Consider the following 22,274-nt stretch of genomic DNA (forward strand, 5'->3'; position numbering starts at 1 on the left):
AAATTCGACAAATTATGGGAAGAAATGAGAGCAGAAATCTCACGAATAAAAGATTCTGTAGATGAAATAAAAAACTCAGTCTGTGCCCTCAACAGTAGAATGACCACAGCTGAGGACGGAATCAGTGAGCTGGAAGATCAGCTGCACCAAACCAATAGAAAACAACAAAAAATGGCAAGAGACCTCAAAATAGATCTAGAGCAAATCAACATCCTAGGAGATGATTCCAAGAGGAAGAACATTAGAATCATTGGAGTAGCAGAAGCTCAAGGAAATAATCCCAATGAAAAAGCCACGGTTAAACAAATCATTGCTGAAAAATTCCCAAAGCTGAACAGTGCAGCCATTCAGATTCAAGAAGCCTGAAGGGTGCCAGCTAGAAGATACCCTAACAAAAACACTCCAAGACATATCATAGTTAGAATGATCGATGCTGCCGATATAGACACAATACTGCAAGCAGCAAGATCAAAGAAATCACATACAAAGGAGCACCCCTTAGATTCATAACTGAGCTATCAGAAGAAACCCTCCAAGCCTGAAGGCAAAGGTGGGATATAGTGAAAAAATTCACTGCAATAAATGCTTCACCAAGAATACTCTATCTGGCTAAATTCTCACTCAAAATCAAAGGAACGGTACACTATTTTCTAGAAAAACAGCAGCTCAGGAACTTCATAGACTCAAAACCAAACCTTAAAGAAGGGCTAAAGGGGCTACTATAAGACAAGACAAACTCTACAAGCACAACAGAACCGTACAGAAATATGACACAAAACCCCATAACAATAATCTCTCTCAACGTTAACAGTCTAAATTCACCAATTAAGAGACACAGAGTGGCAAAATGGATTCAGAGACAGAACCCAACATTCTGCTGCCTACAATAAACTGATATCAACAGTCAGAGCAAACACAGACTCAAAGCTAAAGGATAGAAAACAATCCTGCAAGCAAACAGCTTCTTCAAAAAAGCTGGAGTGGCCATACTAGTATCCAAAGCATCAATTTCATGTTGAAAAAGTTTAGAAGGGACAGCTAAGGCAATTTTCTATCCCTCAAGGAAAACATACAACAGGAAGAAACTACACTCTTAAATGTATATGCACCAAATGAGGAAACAGCTAAATATTTAAAACAACTGCTAGCGGATTTTAAAGAGGACATTGCCAGAAACACAATAGTACCTGGAGACTTCAACATTGCCTTATCACCAGTGGATATATAAACAGGAACAAAACTCAACAAGGAAACATTGGCTTTGAAAGAAGAAATAGAAAAGAGAGGGCTTATAGACCTATACAGGGCATTATACCCCCAAAAGAAAGAATACACATTCTTCTCTAGTACACATGGAACATTTTCTAAAATAGACCATGTGTTAGGACACAAAACATACCTCAAAAGAATCAGGAAGATAGAAATAGCATCAACAATCTTTTCAGACCATGATGCACTGAGAATAGAAGTGAATCACACGCAGACACGGAGAACCAAATCAAAAACCAGGAAATTAAACAATTCAATATTGAACAATGAGAGGGTCAGGAAGGAAGTCAAGGACAAAATGAAAAGATACCTGGAAACAAATGAGAATGAAGACACGAGCTACCAGAACCTATGGGATGCAGCGAAAGACATATTAAAGGGAAAATTTTATAGCTCTGCAAGAATTTCTCAGGAAGAAAGAAAGGGCACGCATAAACAACTTGAATTCACAGCTCAAGATCTTAGAAAAGGATCAACAAAATGATCCCAAATAAGGCAGAAGGAAAGAGATCATAAAACTTAGAGCAGAAATCAATGACAAGGAAACAAAAGAAACAATTCAAAAGATAAATGAAACCAAGAGCTGGTTCTTTGAGAAAATAAATAAAATAGATAAACCACTAGCAACATTCACAAAGAAACAGAGAGAACCCTAAAAACACTGAATCAGAAAAGAAAATGGGGATATCACGACAGAAACCAAAGAAATTCAAAAGATCATCAGAGACAACTTTGAAAGTCTGTGTGCCACGAAACAAGAGAACCTAGAAGAAATGGATAAATTCCTGGATTTATATAATCTCTCAAGGCTGAATCAAGAAGATCTAGAGTACCTGAATAGACCAATTAACATCAAGGATTTTGAAACTGTAATCAAAAGTCTTCCCAAAAACGAAAGCCCAGGTCCAGATGGATTAACTAGCAATTTTTTCCAAATATTTAAAGAGGACCTTTAGCCAGTTCTTCTCAAGCTTTTCCAGGAAACTAAAGAAACAGGAATTCTCCCAAACAGTTTCTATGAAGCCCATATCCCCCTCCTACCAAAAGGAAACAAAGACAGCACAAGAAAAGAAAACTACAGGCCAATATCCTTAATGAACACTTATGCAAAGATTCTCAACAAAATACTAGCAAATAGAATTCAACAACTCATCAAAAAGAACATAAACCATGACCAAGTGGTATTCATTCCGGGGATGCAAGAATGGTTTAACATTCAGAAATCAATCAAAATAATCCACCATATCAACAAAAGATAAAAAACTATATGATCATATCAATAGATGCAGAGAAAGCATTTGACAAGATCCAGCACCCGTTTATGATGAAAACCCTTACCAAATTGGGGATAGAGGGGACTTTCCTCAATATAGTTAAAGCCATCTAAAACAAGAATACAGCAAGCATCATCCTCAATGGAGAAAAACTGAGAGCCTTCCCCCTATGATCAGGGACGAGAAAAGGATGCCCACTCTCTCCACTGCTGTTCAATATAGTACTGGAAGTATTTGCAAGTGCACTTAGGCAAGAAAAAGATATTAAGGGCATCCAGGTAGGAAAGGAAGAAAGCAAGCTCTCACTATTCGCAGATGATATGATAATATACTTAGAGAACCCTAAAACCTATACCAAGAAACTCCTACAAACAATAGACTTGTACAGTAAAGTTGCAGGCTATAAAATCAATACCCAAAAGTCTATGGCTTTCCTATACGCAAATAATGAGAGAGAAGAAAGTGACATGAAAAAAATCCTGTTCACAATTGTGACCCAGAAAATCAACTATCTAGGAATTAGCTTAACCAAGGAAATAAAGGACTTGTATAAAGAAAACTACAAAATGCTACTTCAGGAAATAAAAGAGGACATGAGGAAATAGAAAGGTATCCCCTGTTCATGGATCGGAAGAATTAACATTGTCAAAATGGCAATACTTCCCAAAGCATTGTACAAATTCAATGTGATACCCACAATGATACCCATGACATTATTCAAAGAAATGGAGCAAACACTCCTAAAATTCATATGGAACAATAAACACCCACGAATATCTAAAGCAATTCTTGGGAAAAAGAAAATGGGAGAAATCAACCTCCCTACTTCAAACTCTACTACAAAGCAGTAATAATTAAAACAACATGGTACTGGGACAAAGGCAGAGCTGAAGACCAATGGAACAGGGTTGAATATACTGATATCTCCTCCAAGCATATGATCATCTAATCTTTGATAAAGGAGCAAGAAAAGTGAAGTGGAACAAGGAAAACCTCTTTAACAAATTGTGCTGGCAAAACTGGACAGCTACGTGCAAAACCGGACTCAGATCTCTGCCTAACACTTTGTACAAAAGTAAGATCATAATGTCAGATCAGAATCCATAAGGTACATTGAAGACAAAGTTGGCAAAACTCTCCATGACATGGAAGCTAATGGCATCTTCAAAGATGTCACACCACTGGCCAAGCAAGTGAAAACAGAGATTGTCAAATGGAACTATTTTAAACTAAGAAGCTTCTGCACCTCAAACAAAACAGTGAGCATAATACATAGACAGTCTACAGAATGGGAAAGGATATTCGCTGAATACACATCCAACAAGGAGTTGATATCAAGGATATACAAAGTACTGGTAGAACTCCACAGGAAGAAAATATCCAATCCCATGAGAAAATGGGGTGACGAAATGAACAGAAACTTCCTCAAAGAAGAAATCTCAATGGCTAAAAGGTACACGAGAAAATGCTCTACATCATTAGTCATCAGGGAGATGCAGATCAAAACAACAATGAGATATTATTTTACACTACATAGACTGGCCCACATCCAAAAGAACAAAAGCAACCAGCGTTGGCATGGATGTGGCGAGAAAGGGACCCTCCTTCATTGCTGGTGGAATGCCGAATGGTTTAGCCCCTTTGGAAAACAGAATGGACGATTTTCAAAAAATTAGAAATTGAGCTCCCATTTGACCCAGCAATACCACTCCTGGGAATATAACCCAGAGAGGCAAAAAAGTATAGCCAAAGTGATGTCTGCACTTGTTTGTTCATTGCAGCACTGTTTACAATAGCTAGAATCTGGAAAAACCTGAATGCCCAAGAACAGATGACTGGTTAAAGAAACTTTGGTACATCTACACAATGAAGTACTATGTAGCTGTTAGAAAAGATGAAGTCATGAAATTTATATACAAGTGGTACTACAAGGGAAGTATCATTCTAAGTGAAATGAGTCAGAAAGAGAGGGACAGACATAGAAATATTGCACTCATCTGGGGAATATAAAATAACAAAATAGCAGACTAGCACCCAAGAATAGCAGAGTACCTGGTTTTAAGTACCACGAGGTTTGGCTTGGAGGCCAACCGCACATGCTGTGGGAAAAGGCAGCTCAGGTAGAGAAGGGAAGACCAAATAAAGGATGTTGGGAGAATTCTCCCAGGATGGGAGATGCATGCTGAGAGTAGACTTTAGACAAAACATGATTGCCACTCAATGCCTCTTTTGCAAATCACAGCACCCAAAAGGAGAGAGAGAAAAAGGGAGAATGCCCTGCCACAGATGCAGGGTGGGATGGGAGGGGACGGGGGGTGGGAGAGATACTGGGATCAGTGGTGGTGGAGAATGGGCACTGGTGGAGGGATGGGTATTCGATCATTGTATAACTGAAACCCAAGCAGAAAAATTTATAAATCTACAACTGTACCTTATGGTGTTTCACTAAAAGAAATCTAAATTAAAAAAATACACTGTGCCTACATATATTTCCCTATTATCTTAGTTATACTGATTCTATAGGAATAAAGATGTAATTTTAATCAAACTATCAAATTTTACTGAAAACAATTATTCTACACAGTTGAATAAAATGCAAGCTATAAAACATGATAAATACATGCTTTCTTTGCCAAAAAAAATTTACATACTATTGAGTTAAAAATTCAATCTACATGAAAGTGTGCATAGCATAATTATATTTTACTATGTTTAATTATAAAATATATTAAAATAAGTAACACTTTATTATCTTAGTAATTCAATAATTTTCTTTATTTTTATATTTGTTTTCCTCATTTTTCAAGTGAATGTGTAGCTAATTTTTAATTTTTTTCTGAGAGATTATTATTTTGCTTTGCTAGCAACTGAACTAGACAACAGTCCCACCAGCAAAGGATGGCTTTTTCCTAACTGAATTTCCACCAGCACTAATTTTTCAAGTGTTTTGATTCATCACTGCATTATCCCTTCCCTTTCTTTACCATTACATTCTATCTAAGATTTCAAGATAAATATACATTCCCAGATACATTTGAATTTTAAATAAATCAAATTGAAAATTCAGAGTCCAAGTAGTGTACTCCAAATAATGTATGGCTTTCTTTGATAATTTTAAAGATGGCAAATTTTCATCTTGAATTCTCTATTTTATGTGTCCTCAATATTATGGCACTGGAACAAAAATTCCAATATTTACCTACATGAAAACAAGCACTCACAAGACAATTTGGGTAAACTTTCTGTTTTCTTATTAACATTATTAACATCTTATTAACATAGCCCAGCAATAGCACAGTGGTAGGGCGTTCGCCTTACAAGCGGCCAACATGGCCAACCCGAGTTCGATTCCTCCGCCCCTCTCAGAGAGCCCGGCAAGGTACCGAGAGTATTCGATATGCCAAACACAGTAACAACAAAGTCTCCAATGGAGACGTTACTGGGCCCGCTCGAGCAAATCGACGATCAACGGGAGGGCCTTTACCTTTTACCTTTATTAACATTGAGATACATAGAAGGGACGCAAGCTCAGAAACACTAAGTGGTCTGGAACTCAGTAAGTATGACTTATAGACAAATGCAGGTTATACTATTACATTCCAATGAAGTTTTACAGAGAATTTCAGTCCCTCTATTGTCACTTTGGCCATTTTTTCACCATCACACATGAACGATAAAGCATTTGAATCAAAGGACACCTGTAGTTTTTTTCTTTGTATCTTTTATGTGGTGATTATATAATTATGTACAAGATAATAGTTTAAATGGAATATAAGGGATTATAAATATTTTTCCAGTAAATGAGCAGTGAGATTTCTTACTTAATTTTTCTTGGAATTAGTTGCTCTTGCAGCTTGTTCTGCTTAAAATAACTCTGACCCCGTCTAACTTTGCCTGACTGAACCTCAGTTAAATATGCATTTTAGTTGTCACTTTCTTCTGTAAGTCTTCTGTGGTAATATAATTTGCTGCCTCTCTTACATTTTTAAATAATATCTTGTAAATTGTCTTTTTTATTTTTTAATTAAGACAGCAAGACTTACAAAGATTTTCATAGTTGAATTTTAAGGATATTATATTGATAGTAATAAAAAAATTATTATTTTTACTATTTGCTATTTTTCATTATTTTACTATCCTGTATTGTGAGCAGTTTGCTGGTTTTACTATCCAGAACCCAGTGAGGTCTCTGAAGATAAGTCCTTGTTAAATAGCCTAATATTATATCCATAAAAAACTCTGAATACAACAAGCAATAAATCAACAAATGTCTCCATCCATCAATCAAAAACTCTATAGGTCATGAATACAAATTTATCGCTAAACTAATGAAGGTATATATTTTATGCCTTTCCCCTACCCCTTCATTGCTGCTGAAAGAAGTAAATAAGAAACCTGTAAGTAGGACTCACTGAGTGTCACACATTTTTTAGTTGCAGTGCTTGCACAAGTGCTCACCAGGGGTCACATTTTTTAGTGTTAGTTCTCACCAGGATTCACTGTGATATGCATATACTTTCAGGGGTTACACTCATGGTCATGATTGTTGTACACATTAGTTGCACTGCTCCAGACACCTAACTGGTGAGCTAGAGATCTTACACTCTCTTACAGTACCAGTTCATTCAGTAGAGATGTCTAGATCATACTCAGTGCATGGCAGGCTTGCAAAGTAAGAAATTTTGGAGGTAGTGAGGCATACCTGGTTGTTCCCGGGGCTTATTCCTGGCTGTATGCTCAGGGAACACTCCTAACAGCACCTGAAGGATCAAATTGAGTGCTGGGGATGACACACAGGTTAGCTAGAGGCAAGGCAAATGCCTTACCTACTATGTTATTTCCAACCCAAAGCAGGTGCTTTTGGTCCCTGAGAAACTTTTAAGGGGGCTGAAGATAGAATACAGAGGGTGAGTTCATTGACTGGGCACATGGCCAACCTAGGTTCAACCCCCGGTCCTCTGAGTACTACAAGTGTTCCTGGAGACCAGAGCCCAGAGTAAGTCCAAAGGACAGCCCGGGGTAGCCGAAAAAGGGGAGGGAAGGAAGAAGAGAGAAGAGAGAAAGATCGTCAAAGAATATCAAGGGATATATTTTAAAGTATCAATATACTATATACCTAATGGTTTTCATCACATATACAAAGAAGAATTTGACAAATTTAGAAAAAATTGCATATATGTATATATACACAAATACACACACACATATATATATTAGTTATATATTAGTTATAACATAAAACAGCAAGGAAACTGACAAAAAAAACACTATATTTTTAGTGTAATCTGTTTTAGTTTGGCATGGGGAAACATCAGACAATAGCTTAGAGTTTACTCCTGGCAGTACTCAGGTATTACTTCTGGTTGTGCCTTAGGGGAACATATGAATTGCCTAAGATTGAATTCAAATTTACATGTCATTTTCTGTATCTATTATAGACCTATGACCACTTAGGCAGGCTGGAGTGACAGCACAGCATGTAGGGCATTTGCCTTGCACGCAGCTGACCCAGTCGATCTGAGTTCAATTCCTCCGCCCCTCTCAGAGAGCCCAGCAAGCTACTGAGAGTATCTCGCCCATGCGGCAAAGCCTGGCAAGCTACCTGTGACGTATTCGATATGCCAAACACAGTAACAACAAGTCTCACAATGTTACTGGGCCCACTAGAGCAAATCGATGAGCAATGGGAGGACAGCGACAGTGACCACTTAGGTTGTTTCCATGTCTTGATCATTACAAACAATGCTGAGTTTGTATAGATGATGTGGTACAGTGATATATATTGGAAACAGGTTTTCTTTTCTTTGTATATATAGGCAGAAATAGAATTGCTGGATCACATAATAGCACTATGTTTAATTTTTTGTGAAATGACCATCTTTTCTCCATAGCAACTGTTCCAATTTACATTCCCTCCAGCATCATATAGGGCTTTTTTTTTTTTAACAGATTCAGCATCATTTGTTTATCTTTTTTGATTACAGTTAATTTTTTGGTTTAGCTTTTGGGAGGGATCACACCTGGTGGTGTTCAGGCTTGCTCCTGGCTCAGTGCTCAGGGACAAGTGGTGGAACTTGGAGGACCATATGGTATACTGTGGACAAGTCCATGTAGGCCAGGTGCAAGGCAAGTACTCTACTTGCTGACTATCAATCTGGCTCAACAATAGCAATTTTAACAGCAAAATCTATAAAGTATTACATTGTGTTTTGATTTGCATTTCTTAATGAGTATTTTTACCCATACTTTCTGGCCATGTGAGGATCTTCTTTGGAAATATGTCTGTTTAAATTGCCCTTTTTGTTTTGTTTTGCTTTCCATCCATTCTGGGGTACAGGGGTCAAACCTTGGTCAATTGTGCATAACGCAAGTTCATTATTTAGAGTGAGGATTGACTGGTGACTGGGCCACATCTGGTTATGTGTAGTCTATTGCCTTGTTCTGTGCTCAGATACCACTTCTGGCTGTTTACAGGGAAACGTATGCCATGCTAGAGATCAATCCCAGGTTTGCTGCTTGCAAAGCAAGCAATTTAAGATACTATAGCAATAGCACAGTGGATAGGGCGTTTGCCTTGCATGTGGCTGACCCGGGTTCGATTCCTCCGCCCCTCTTGGAGAGCTCGGCAAGCTACTGAGAGTATTCCGTCCACAAGGCAGAGCATCTCAAGCTCATCATGGCGTATTCATATGACAAAAACAGTAACAAGTCTCACAATGGAGAGACTTTTTTTGCTCCAGCAAATCGTGAACAACAGGAGGACAGTGCTAGAGTGCTACTATCTCTCCAGCTCCTCATTGCCCATTCATAATCAGTGCATTTCCTTAGAAAGTACCTGTATCTTCTTCTATTGAGTTATACTACTTTCTAAACATTTTGGCTATTAATTAACCTATTACTTGAAGTTAGTTTTGGCAATTTTTTTTGGATGTGACATCTAAACTATAAAAAAGCAGAATAAAAATAAACCACTAGAATTACACCAAACCAAAAATCTGGACATCAAAGCAAATAAAACATTCCACAAAATGAAAAGATAACCTAAGGATTGAGAGAAAAAATATTTTTAGAAATATCTAGATAAATAGCTTCACATACTTGAGAAATTTCATATTACTTGAACTACTGAAAAATTAATCACCCATGGAGAGTTAGATGTCATGCTTTCCTTTAAAAGCCAGAATTTGTAAAGGACTACACAGTATCACTGTATCACTGTCATCCCTTGTTCATTGATTTCCTTGAGCAGATGCCAGTAGCATCTCTATTCCTCTTAGACCTGAGACTTTAGCAGCCTCTCTTTACTTGTTCTTCCCAATGGTGCCATATTGGAGGCTCTTTTAGGGTCAGGGGAATGAGACCCATTATTGTTACTGTTTTAGGCATAGTTAATATGCCAAGGGTAGCTTGCCAGGCTCTGACATATGAAGGACTTACTATTGGTTAATTATTGATAATTTGCTTAAGTTTGTGAGCATCTGAAGAAGCTTATGTACAGTGATTTGTCAAGTGCTCGAAAGTACCAAGAGAACTGCATTTGGTTCACAAACTCCAGATATCAATGTGTTAGGCCACATTCCAAATAATGACTGAGTATGGCAAAACTCAGACCATACATAGCTAATCTGGGCCTTGACTCACCAGTACATATCTTTCTTGTTTTATCCTCTCGTGCTGGAGCAAGAAGCTCATACATGTAAGGTATGTGTTCTTACACTGTGCTACAGCCTAGCTTCTTACAAGTATATTTTTCTTGGAACGTCACTTCTGTCTGGTTGACCAGCACTATTGTCTGAACCTCTTCCTGACCAATTCACTTTCTTCTTGCTCTGCACTGAGAAACTTCAATCCTATCCATGATCTGAAGTGTTTCTGCTTCCTGCTATTCCATCTTCCTTCATCTTTCACAAATATAGAATGCAAATAAATATCCTGCAGCTCTAATCCCATTTTGGAGTCTTCTTGGAGATGAAAACTAATGTATTCATCAAGCTCTGATGACTGGCAGATATGCTCCTCTTTCATGTCTTTTTTCCTCTCCTTTCAGAGTCCAATGAATATCATTAGTCATTTAAGAAAGTATTGTAATTAGTGTGGATGATTAATGTGACTCCAGCATTACTATAAAATACTGTGAAGCTATTATGTGTCATTATTGGTTCTGAATAGGCATTCTCACTGGTAAAGTCCATTTCAACATTTTGTTCCTTTACACCCTTGTGATTTTTATGGAAGTACTGGAAATCTGAAAATTCAGAAAACTTAGAACAAATTCAAATCTTTTAATTTTAACTAATTACCATTTCTAAAGTCTGTTAACTAGTAGCATAAAGCTGTAAAATTTTCAGTTATTTTCTACCTGTATTTATTCTAAATATACAAAGAAATAAGTTGATAAATGTAAAAACTCTTATCTTAAATTTGTTTGCTTATATATTAATAAAAAATTAGCATTTATAGTTGAGTCTTTAAATTTACAAATTAGTTTAAGAGAAAAGCACTGCTGAACTGAAATCACTGGGGCGAGAGAGTTTAACTATTGTTTGATTCTATTCATACATGTAGATAAGAGGCTGTGTTGTCACAGTTTCTCTCCTCCCTCAAATGTGAATTTTATACAACAAATTTTTCACTTTTTTAGCTCTTTTTTTCCACAGCAAAGGCAACTTAATATGTAAAAATATGAAGAACTTGACAATTCAAACACTAATGGAACTAAATATACCCGGACATGATTGAAAACCATCATACTCTTAAAAAATTATGTTATCAGAAATCAAATATACTCAGCTTTGTAGACAGCATTATGATTAATTTATGCTTTTATAAACCAGAATGTATTAATTAGTAGTTATTGCATACTATTCATGTGATAAAAACATTTATAAATATTTAATTTTCATTAAAATCTATGAGAGTTCTAAAAGGGAAACCTAATTACCCAACTTGCATATAATGGAACTGATTATTCAAGAGAGAAGTATTTTGCAAAAGGCATAATAATTTTAAATGTTGGATAATTAATCTAAACTATCTTTAATTAACTTGGAATCAAAACCTTTAAACTGCAATTCTGCACTGACATTCAAACAAATGAACTAACCATTTCTTTTAAAATGTCTAAATAAATAAATAAAACCTCACAGTGTCTTCTTTATTATCACAGAAATATTTTTTTTAGATCACTACCTATTTAAAAAACTATCTGGTTACATAGATGTACTATGCACCTCAAGTTCTCTGTAATATATGAAATGTAGGTGTGGAAATAAAACATATTTACTGTATTTCCTAATAACTGGTTCAAGTAGATGAATCAAAATTGGTAGCACATTTTTATGCTCTTCTTAGTCTTAAGCACAATTAAAATATAAAATGTAGGAATCTAAAATAACTCTCAAATATTATCATTTTTATAAACATACACACACAAACACAATGCCCAAAATTATTTTGCAAAGTAACAATTATTTTACAAAAGATGATTCTTTGTCCTAATTGTGCAAATGTCTCTATAATCTCCAGGAAATTTTGTGATCCTTGAGTATAGAAATTTCATTTACCTATCACGCTAGAACAAGTAACAAGTATTTATTAGCATAAATTTCAAAGAAATGTTTATCTTCCACAGAAAATCCAGAGTATTTTTAAACAAAAATTATTCTTACTTCTTAGTCAAGTGCTCTAGATCTTATGAAGATAAGTCTGTCTTTGCTTTGTTTGTAACTATGTATCCTTTTCACCAAGTTAAATCAATTTATAATATATAATGATAGTTGAATAAATTTTATCAAGACTATTTAAATAGTTTTAGTAGATAAATGCATGTTTGCCTAATAGTAATTTCAAAGCTTTGATCTCTTTTTACTTTGTGCTCCTCTTAGTGTTCTTAAAACTGCTCTGTGATTTATTTTTGCTTTGTGTTCCTAAAAGTTATTCAGTAGCCTAATTAGATATTCATTTTGACTTCCTGGTCCCAGAAGAAATAACATTAACTCCATACTTATCCATCTGGTAATCAGTTATAGCTGGTGAATTGCTGCTTATAATTTTTTAGGGACATGTGGGCACCCTTCCAGTTAGGCTATTAAAATCCCTTACACTGTAACAACATGCTAATTAACATCCTCTCATGCTTGTGGATGCATGGTAAAAATACTGCCATGTAAAGAAAATTTTATGTCTCCGATATTTCAATACAAAATTTTACATTAAAAGTTAAGCCAGCAATTCTTTATGTAAATATATCTTTTTAAGGAATTAAGCCCTTTTATCTTTAGCTTTATGAAAATGTTTAATTCAAATATCTTAAAATTTAATATCCATCAATCTGAAAAATCTGCACTGGAAGAAGTATCTTTTCACCCACATTCAGAGAAGGGTGTTTCCTAGCAACCCCATATAATCAGAATCAATCTTTGGCTGAATTATGACACAAAGTGCTGTTAAAAGTAATCATTTGCATGAGAAAGAGACCAATGTCTGTTTAGATTAGGAACAACAGCTCTTTCCTAATATGGTCAGCAGTTGTCCCAAATCAGACAGCTGTTTAGAGAAGTCTTTGTTACCATGAAATTTCGCCAAAAGTCAGCAAACATATTCTTAAAGAGACCATGGACCCTTAAAACTTCGAAAATCAATACAAGTGTATACAGATATCATCTCATCACTGCACTGAAATATGCTACTTTCCTTTTTTAAGTGTCTTAACTCATTTTTCTGTCTTTTCCAATTGGAGGTGTCCACCGATATTTATCGTAAGAATTAAATATCAGGAATTAAGGTGCTTGCCTTCAGGTGGCCAAAATGGTTGGCTACCTGACAACACATGGACCTACCCACCTGGTCCCACAAACAGAGTGCAATCTGGGAGGCTTCCAAATATCGACAGTTATGGTCCAATAGGCCCCCAGTCTCCAGGAGGGTAACCCAGGTACTCCATGGCACTGCAGAGCAGCACCACATCCTCTAGCACATGGACACAGTAGACTGAGAATTACTAAGAGGCCCCAGGCCTCCTATACACTATTTGGAAAGTCGTAAATAAATAAATAAAATTATCTCATACTATCACTGATGACATTAATTTGAATCCTTTTCAAATAAGTATCTAAAAATTTGGAGGGCTGGAGCGATAGCACAGCGGGTAGGGCATTTGCCTTGCACGCAGCCAACATGGTCGACCCTGGTTCCATTCCCAGCACCCCATAGGGTCCCCCGAGCACCACCAGGAGTAATTCCTGAGTGCATGAGCCAGAAGTAAGCCCTGAGCATCGCCGGGTGTGACCCAAAAGGAAAAAAAAATTTTAAAAAAATCTTTATTGAGCTACCAGTATTGTCTCTGAAGATTGATTTCAAGGTCACTTGTTTCAAATTAGGGGCTGGAGAGATAGTAGTACCAGTGGGGTTCCCCAGGGGATATCTAAAGTGAGGAGCAGAGAGCTTCAATAGTATACAGGGTACAGCAATTGACTTGCATGTGCCAACTCAGGTTCAATTCCCTGGCACCCCTATGGTCCAAGCATCTCAAGGAATGTTCCCTAAGCATAGAGTCGGATTAAGCCCTCAGCAGAGCTGGTTGTGACCCAAAAGATATAATCAAAAATCAAGTTCAGTTTTTATATTAAATAAGAGTGCTCTTATTCCTTTCACTTCCATTTTAGAGGAAAAAATGTTCATTTTAGACTATAACAAATACAAAATTTCGTAGATTGACTTATTTAATTTACTTTTGTTCTTCTATCAAAGTTACTACACTGACTTTTTTCTGCCATTGTCCTTCCAAAGACATATCACTAAAGAGAAAATAAGCCTGCTATCAATTGTGTAATTTAAAACAAAATAGAACAACAAAAAATCCTCGGAATTAAATGAACTGTGACTTGTTTTTGTAAAATCTTTAAAGGTCATAGGCAAGGAGTAATAGTCTAATTACTGCAACATCCCAAATTTGAAAGCAAGATCTTTCCTGAATCTAATTTACAGTATTTACTGCAAAGACCTTCTTCATAATAAATATATCCTATAAGATTATATAACAAGTAAGCAAACAATAAATACCAGTGTAATTAAACTTTTCTGAAAATATTTCTTATAAATTATTAGATAATAAATTACCCAATATGCATATGAAAGATTCAGGGTACCAAAAGGTATGAACAAGCTTATACATAATTGGCTTACTTATTAAAGTATAAACATAGATACTTTCTCAGCATATATATATAATTATAAAGACACAGTAAAAATCTAATATGCATTCCACATTAAAATTATTTAATTTTAAGAGGATTTGCAAAAGGAACATTTAATCAAAATTATTTAACAAATTGACAAACATCTTGATCTTGGCAGCTTAGATGCTTTCTTTTCTGAATATAAGCCATATAATTAATATTTAATAAAGTTTCAAACTCTAGAAATATGATTATGCATTTCATATAATGTCAGGGAAATGTAATTAAACAGAAAATCTCCTCTCAACCCACATAACCTCTATGCAAAAGTAAAATAAAAAGAAAACTATTTTGCTATTCATTAAGCACTAAATCAAAATGTGATGTGCATGGCAGACAATCTAAGAACTATAGAAAGAAAATAAAGTGATACCTTTTCATAAAGCCAAGTGATACGACCCATTTTGTATCCAAGATAAACAATAACCAGTTCTCCAGTAAAAATCAGTAAATTAGTTTGTCATATATAGTTCATTCTTACCTCATTTGTTTTTTGGGGGTGACTGCCGTGCTAGTCAACTAGCTGTATCTAAAATAAATAAGTTCTTTTATTTGTGGCAGGAGATAGCTTGAAAAGTAAGCAAGTCAGGTCCTGAACTTAGACACCTACCTTATCATAAAAATTAGGAATGAGACATCCCCCATCCTTGGTGCTTGTATTCCAAATGGATGGTTCCCAGGTTCTTGAGAAAGACATTTTTAGAAGTTAATGCTTGGAAGGAGGTCATTTATGTTTTGTTACTTTTTTAATTACATAAATATTTTTCAAAAAATAATTAAAATTCACAAGTATTCTAAAGCAAAAATGAGAAGAGTTGAAGTTGTGAGTTTCTTATTTTCTACAAAAAATCTAGCTTTTCATTTCTAATTTGTATTTGCCCTTAACATATATTTGATTCACACACTAAATATAGTACATCTTTAATAAATGATAACTATCAGTCTAAAAGAGGGTACAGCAGGTAAGGTGCTTGTCTTGTAAACAGCCCACCTGAATTTAACCTCCAGCACCCTATATTATCACTGTGTTTCCTAAGCACAGATCCTGGAGTAAGCCCCAAGCACTGTATTTGTGTGTGGTCCAAAAACAAAGAAAATAATAATAGTCAGAATTCTAATTCTTGTTCCAGAATAAGTCTTGCTAGAAACAGTTATACATAAGACATTAACATCTAATTTTCTGTTAATTACATAGCATTTTAGAGTATCATCTCTATTTCAACTTTTTTCCAGTAAAAACATATTTTTCTGGCTAGATAAATAACATATACACATAAAACTAATAATTATAAACATAGATATTAGAAATAAATTGGTACTTACATATATAGTAAATTGCCATCATTATTTTCTGATCCAGTTTTCAAATATTAAAATTTGCTGTTCTGGAGTTTTTATTTCAAGAGGCAATCTGAGCCTTAATGAATACAAGCATATCCTGTATTATATTTTTATCTCCAAATTTTTCTGTATGAAAAATTCATAAATTATGACACTATTTTGTATTCTAAATTAAATGTTCTTCAGATATAATAGAATCACTTTGTCTATGTGTTATAAGATAGAATCTTGTTCATAACATTAAATAGCTAATAATATAAGCACAAAGAAGTCTATTGGAAAAATATCTTAGATACAGAGATAACAGTCCTCAAATGTCATATTAGAAAGCCTAAGGACTGTATGAAATAATTTTTTTTGCCCAGTAGGAAATGAGGCACAGTGGAAGGGAGAATGGATTCTACACAACTAAAACTGTCAGGTCATCAGATTTTAGAGACAGTATAAAGGTTAAAGTGCTTGCCTTGCATGCTGTTGACTCTGGTTCAAACCTATCGACTCCCAAACACCACTAATAGTAATTCCTGTGCAGAATCAGGAGTATGCCCTGAAATACTGCTGGGTATAGTCCAACCAACCCCCACTCCCCTGATCCCCCTTCCACACACACACAAGTCAAATTATCTTTAGAATGCTCAAGAAAATATTTGTTCCATACATCATTTTGTTAATCCTTAAAAAGTCATTTGTCAATTAAAATAACATTGAATGGTAAATCATTTCAATTTATTTTAGGGCTTTGTGCTATAGCTGGCTATGCTCATGGATCACTCTTGGAGTCTCAGGGTACCGTTTGAGGTGCCAGGAATTGAACCCATGCTGGCCACAATCAAGGCAACTGCCTTATCTGCTGTTATATCTCTTTGGTCCTAATTTTATTTTAAAACAATCCTGCATTATCCAAATATTCAATTGTGTGACTCCGTGGGGGTCAGGAGAGTCTCACAGTTTTAGAAGCTAGCTTATATCCTTTAATTTATATCCTTTAATATAAATATACTCTAAGGTTTGAAAAATGTTTTAGATTGTGAGAGAGGGGTTCTAGCGCTTTCTACATTACTGATTCTGAAGCAGATTTTGCAGTGGAAGGATCTTGAAAACCTACATTTTAAAAATAAATTTTTTTAAAAGTTAACCCTCTCAAAATTTTATTGCCTGGAAGTGTGGGAATAATAAGAATATTTATGTGCTTTTCAAATATTAATGGCACATGAGTCATCTACAGATTTTTAGCAAAATTGGATACTGGGCTGTAGAAACAGTACAAGAATTAAGATGCTTTTCTTGCATGAGGCCAACCTTAGCTTAAAAACTGGCACCATATATGGTCTCATAAGCTCATAAGCCTGTTAAGCACAGAGACAGAAAAATCACCTGAGCACCGCCAAATGTTTCCCAAAATTTATCTTCCCACCACTAAGTACCTTCTGATTCAACAGGTCTAGAAGAAGGACTGAGATTCAAATCTCTAAGGAGTTCGCAGGACTGCTGCCAGCAGTCTACATACATCACCGTAAGGTTCTTCAAAGATGTACTTCCTTCCTAGCAGTGGAATCCCCACACGCAGTGGCAGACAGTGCCACACGTGCTCTGTAAAATAGTACCTATTATAAAAGCCTGTGATTCTTCGCAGATTAGCAGGTCAGCAGGGTTTGGAAGGTGGGCAGAAAGCAACTCTCAACACTATTATACACTTGAGGAGAGCAGACATTTGATTTGGAAAATCTGAGGTTTAGGAAACACAATTCTTTCATCCCATGGCCTCAGCAGTTTTCTGAAATTGTTGGTATCTCCGGGCAGGAGACCAGCTGTGAGACAGGCAGGGTTGGACTTGAGGCGGTCACTCCAGTACCGACTGCTACTCTTTTTATGTATTTTCTGGTACTTCTATTCAGTGTGTGTCTTTGCCTCAGTGTGACTATGGAATGGATCAGAACAATATACTAATTAAGTCCATCCCAGCTTAGCTTCTATCATACATTATACTGAGTTTTCAAACAGAAGCTCAAACAGGAAACAAGATGATTTATTGAAAATATGATAAATACTATGATAAATATATACACATAACAGCATATGAGAAGCAGAATAGCAAAACAGCACCCAAGATGTTCAATACTGGTGCACACACTTCAATTTTCATGGAAAAAGTAAAATCCAAATATTTTCTCAACATCACTTCATAAACTTGATATCGAAATAAATTCAGAATTATAAAATCACTTTTTTATAATCTCTGAGTCTTGGCCGTTGATGGGATTACACGGCTCCAGGGGGCCAGTTGGTGGGTGTGTGTGAGACTATAAAAACCAGCTCCCGGACCCGCGTGACCACGCGACATCTTATTATGACATCTTATTATCTCACTCCTACTTTGGACAAACAGGCAGGCTACCGAATGTAGCCTGCCCACACGGCAGAGTCTGGCAAACTCCCCATGGCATACCCAATATGCCAAATACCAGTAACAATGATAGGTCTCATTCTCCTAAAGAGCCTTGAATATAATCTCAGGGCTAGGATGAAAGAGACGTTACTGGGGCCTGCTCGAGGCAATCGACGAATAACAGGATGATTTGTGATTGTGATTGTGATAAAATCACTGTTAAAACCAAAAGTAACTTTACCTAAATTCTTTCATCCCACTCAAAACTCATTAAGTTTACAAAGTCTGGAACAGAGGCAGAAATCTTGCATTTTGAGTTAAGTTTCCAGATAGCGCTGATTGCACTGGTCTGGGAAATACACTTTGAGAAACCTGGCATTAAAAGAAACCAACATAGTTTCACCTAGCAAAACCTATGAGCCTTTGTATTTTTAAGTGGAAGCACTTCTTTTACTGAGTCTTTACTGAAAGTAAAAGCCTTTCCTCCCCATTTTTGTGATCCGATTTCTTTTTCAGCCAAGCTGCTTAGGTCAAACTCGGCAGCAAAACTTATTCCTGGCACTAAGGTCTGTGCTGATTGAAAAATAACTGTCATGGATGAACACATGGATGGCTTCTATTTCTGTAACTGAACCAAGATGCTTTAAATCTAATACTTTAGTTGGTTTCCAAAATGTCTGTTTGGATCCATGGACCTTATTTGGTGGGTTAGAAATGTTCATAAATAAGATATAATTTAAGGGAGAATTTTTTTTGTTTTAAATGTCTTTGGGGCCACACCTAACAGATCTCAGGGCTCAATCCTGGCTCTATGTTCAGGGATTACTCCTGGCAGATAGAGACCAGTTTGGGCATATGCAAGGTAAGAACCTTAGTACTACTGCAGTAGTGCCAGAAAAATTTTAATATTGACAAGATTGAAATATAAAAATATCCTGAAGCCATAGGCACATTGTATTTTGTCTATACATATACACTCTTATTGACAGGAGAATCTGCTTCACATCCCTGGAATTCCTAACACAGGACAGGGCATTTGCCTTGCACTCAGTCAGCCTGGCCAAGCCGGGTTTGATTGCTCTGCCCCTCTCAGAGAGCCCAGCAAGCTACCGAGAGTATTTCGCCCACACGGCAAAGCCTGGCAAGCTACCCGTGACTTATTCTATATGCAACACACAGTAACAAGAAGTCTCAAAATGGAGAACTACATTGGTTGAGTAATGCTTCTCTAGATTAGATTGCCTTGGAGAGTTCTTTATGGGGTACTGATTGGAAAACTGGAGCAAGAAGAAAAGGCCACATGCCATGTACACAATTAGATATAGGAGACATTCTTTAATTCCAGCATTTATCAATCAAATGAGAAAGTTATACTTTTGCTAGACAAGAATGACAGAGAAGACAAAGTAAATTAGAAAATTAGAAACCTGTTATCTTCCTAGTGTTCCCCCTCCCCCTATGGAATATATACTAAAATTTCTTCATGGAAACCAAAAGAAAGAAGAGTCCTAAAATAATTAAATGATATTAGGAGAATGGAGAAATACATGCATGCATCTTCAACACATAACAACTGTTGGGGCTGGAGTGATGGCACAGCGGGTAGGGCATTTGCCTTGTGCATAGCCAACCAGTTTTGGTCCCTGGCATCCCATATGGTCTCCTGAGTACTGCCAGGAGTAATTCCTGAGTGCAAAGCCAGGAGTAATCCCTGAGCATTGCTGGGTGTGACCCAAAGAGCAAAGAAAAAAAAAAACCTAACAACTGTTAATGACATTCTTTTGACTTAATTTACTGAGACATATATTTTTCTTTATGTAAAATAAAAGATTTACTTAAACAGTTTTTAAATATTTAGCATAATAAAAGTTTTACTCATACCCCAAAGTCTCAGTTTGTAGTCACCCAAGATTTCATCTCTTTTAGTTATTCCTCATGAAAGAGTGGAACCGAACATCCCCAAACCAAGCATCAGTAATATCCCACTCCTGCCTATAACAGGCCTAGATATTAACATATTCTTCAAGTTGAAGCTGATATTCTAAAATATTAATATTAATATTAAACACCAATATTAATATTGCTGAACATGGTCAAAACAATACCTACTGCTGCTGTAACCATGAAAGGATTAATGGTTCTTCCAAAGGCAAATCTAACATGTTGACTGTTCTATTTGGAGTCATCAAAGAATTCTGTCAATTAAATAATGTTCAAATAGACCTCTTTTCAAGTACAAAACCTAAAAATATATTAAAATAATTGTGTTGGCTTTATTCTATTTATGGGCTGGAGCGATAGCACAGCAGGTAGGGCGTTTGCCTTGCACGCGACCAACATGGCCGACCCGAGTTCGATTCCTCCGCCCCTCTCGGAGAGCCCGGCAAGCTACCGAGAGTATTCGATATGCCAGACACAGTAACAACAAAGTCTCCAATGGAGACGTTACTGGGCCCGCTCGAGCAAATCGATGATCAACGGGAGGGCCTTTACCTTACCTTACCTTATTCTATTTATAATCTGGAGTGAGAGGCTCTTCTCTACCATATTAGAAAAGAGAAAAAACATCGGCAGTAACAACAGGACTGGAGAGCTAGCTCAACGGTTTGGAGTGCATGCTCTGCATGTGCAAAGCCTGGGTTTAATCTCTAAAAGTTAATCGTCCCCTGACTATGAAAATAAATGACCATGAGTGGTAAGTTCTGAGTAGTTTCTGAGCACTGACAGCTCTAATCCCTCACAGAAATACCCCAAATAATAATAGATATTAAAAAAGGGGAGAAGAAATCATGTTTGAAAATAAGGGTAAGGATGGGAGACACAGAAGCTATTCAGATTTCTTTTTGATTGTTTTGAAAACATTGTAAATCCTCATCCTTAGATTCCATGAGACATCTATAATCTTTTCTTTAAAAACTATGTGATTTTTACTTGAATATAATAAGATCCTCAGCTAATTCACCAAATTCCTCCTCTACATTGGTCTGTTTTCTAAGCTCCCTTTCTCAATATTATTATGACAACTCTTTCAGATAAAATTCTCTGCCTGCTCCAGATACATTCTTTTTTTTTTCAAAATGAGTTGCACTATGTTTAAAGGTAGAATATTAGATCCAACTTGAACAAGATGTTAATGTCTGGGCCAGTTATAAGTAGGAGTGGGAAATTAGTGATGTTTAGTTTGAGGTTGATTAGTCCAACTCTTTCATGAGAAATAACTAAATATATATGTATATATGTATGTATATATACACACATGCATACATATATACATGTATACACTAAAACATGTATATTACGTATACTAAAACATACACACACGCATTACTGTACTATGCATAATAGCCAAGATTTGGAAATAAATTAAGTACCTAACCACAGATCAGTGAATAAAAAAAAAGTGGTGGTATGTACAAAATAAAATACTACTCAGGCATTATAAAACACCTTGCCTTTTTGCTGTAATATGTATGTAACTAGACTGCTGGATATTAATCATAAATGTTATAGGCTTCATCAGTGAATTGCTTATTTTCCTAACTCAAGAGAAGCTTACAGTGCTCTTGTGAGCACCCTTAGTCCCCCAAGTTTATCTTTAACCTTTCCTTTGTGCTTTAAAATTCACCTAGTCAGACTTGTTTACCTAGATGATTCTCAATTTTCTATTTGAAGTGAATTATTTGATCTTCTATTTGCCCTGTAGTCTTTTTGTATTTTGCTACAAAACGATGTTCTTTGCTTTAATACAGGAAGACCATTAATTCTATG

This window comes from Sorex fumeus, unplaced genomic scaffold, assembly GCF_029834395.1.
Source record: "Sorex fumeus unplaced genomic scaffold, SorFum_2.1 ptg000054l, whole genome shotgun sequence".
Lineage (NCBI taxonomy): Eukaryota > Metazoa > Chordata > Mammalia > Eulipotyphla > Soricidae > Sorex > Sorex fumeus.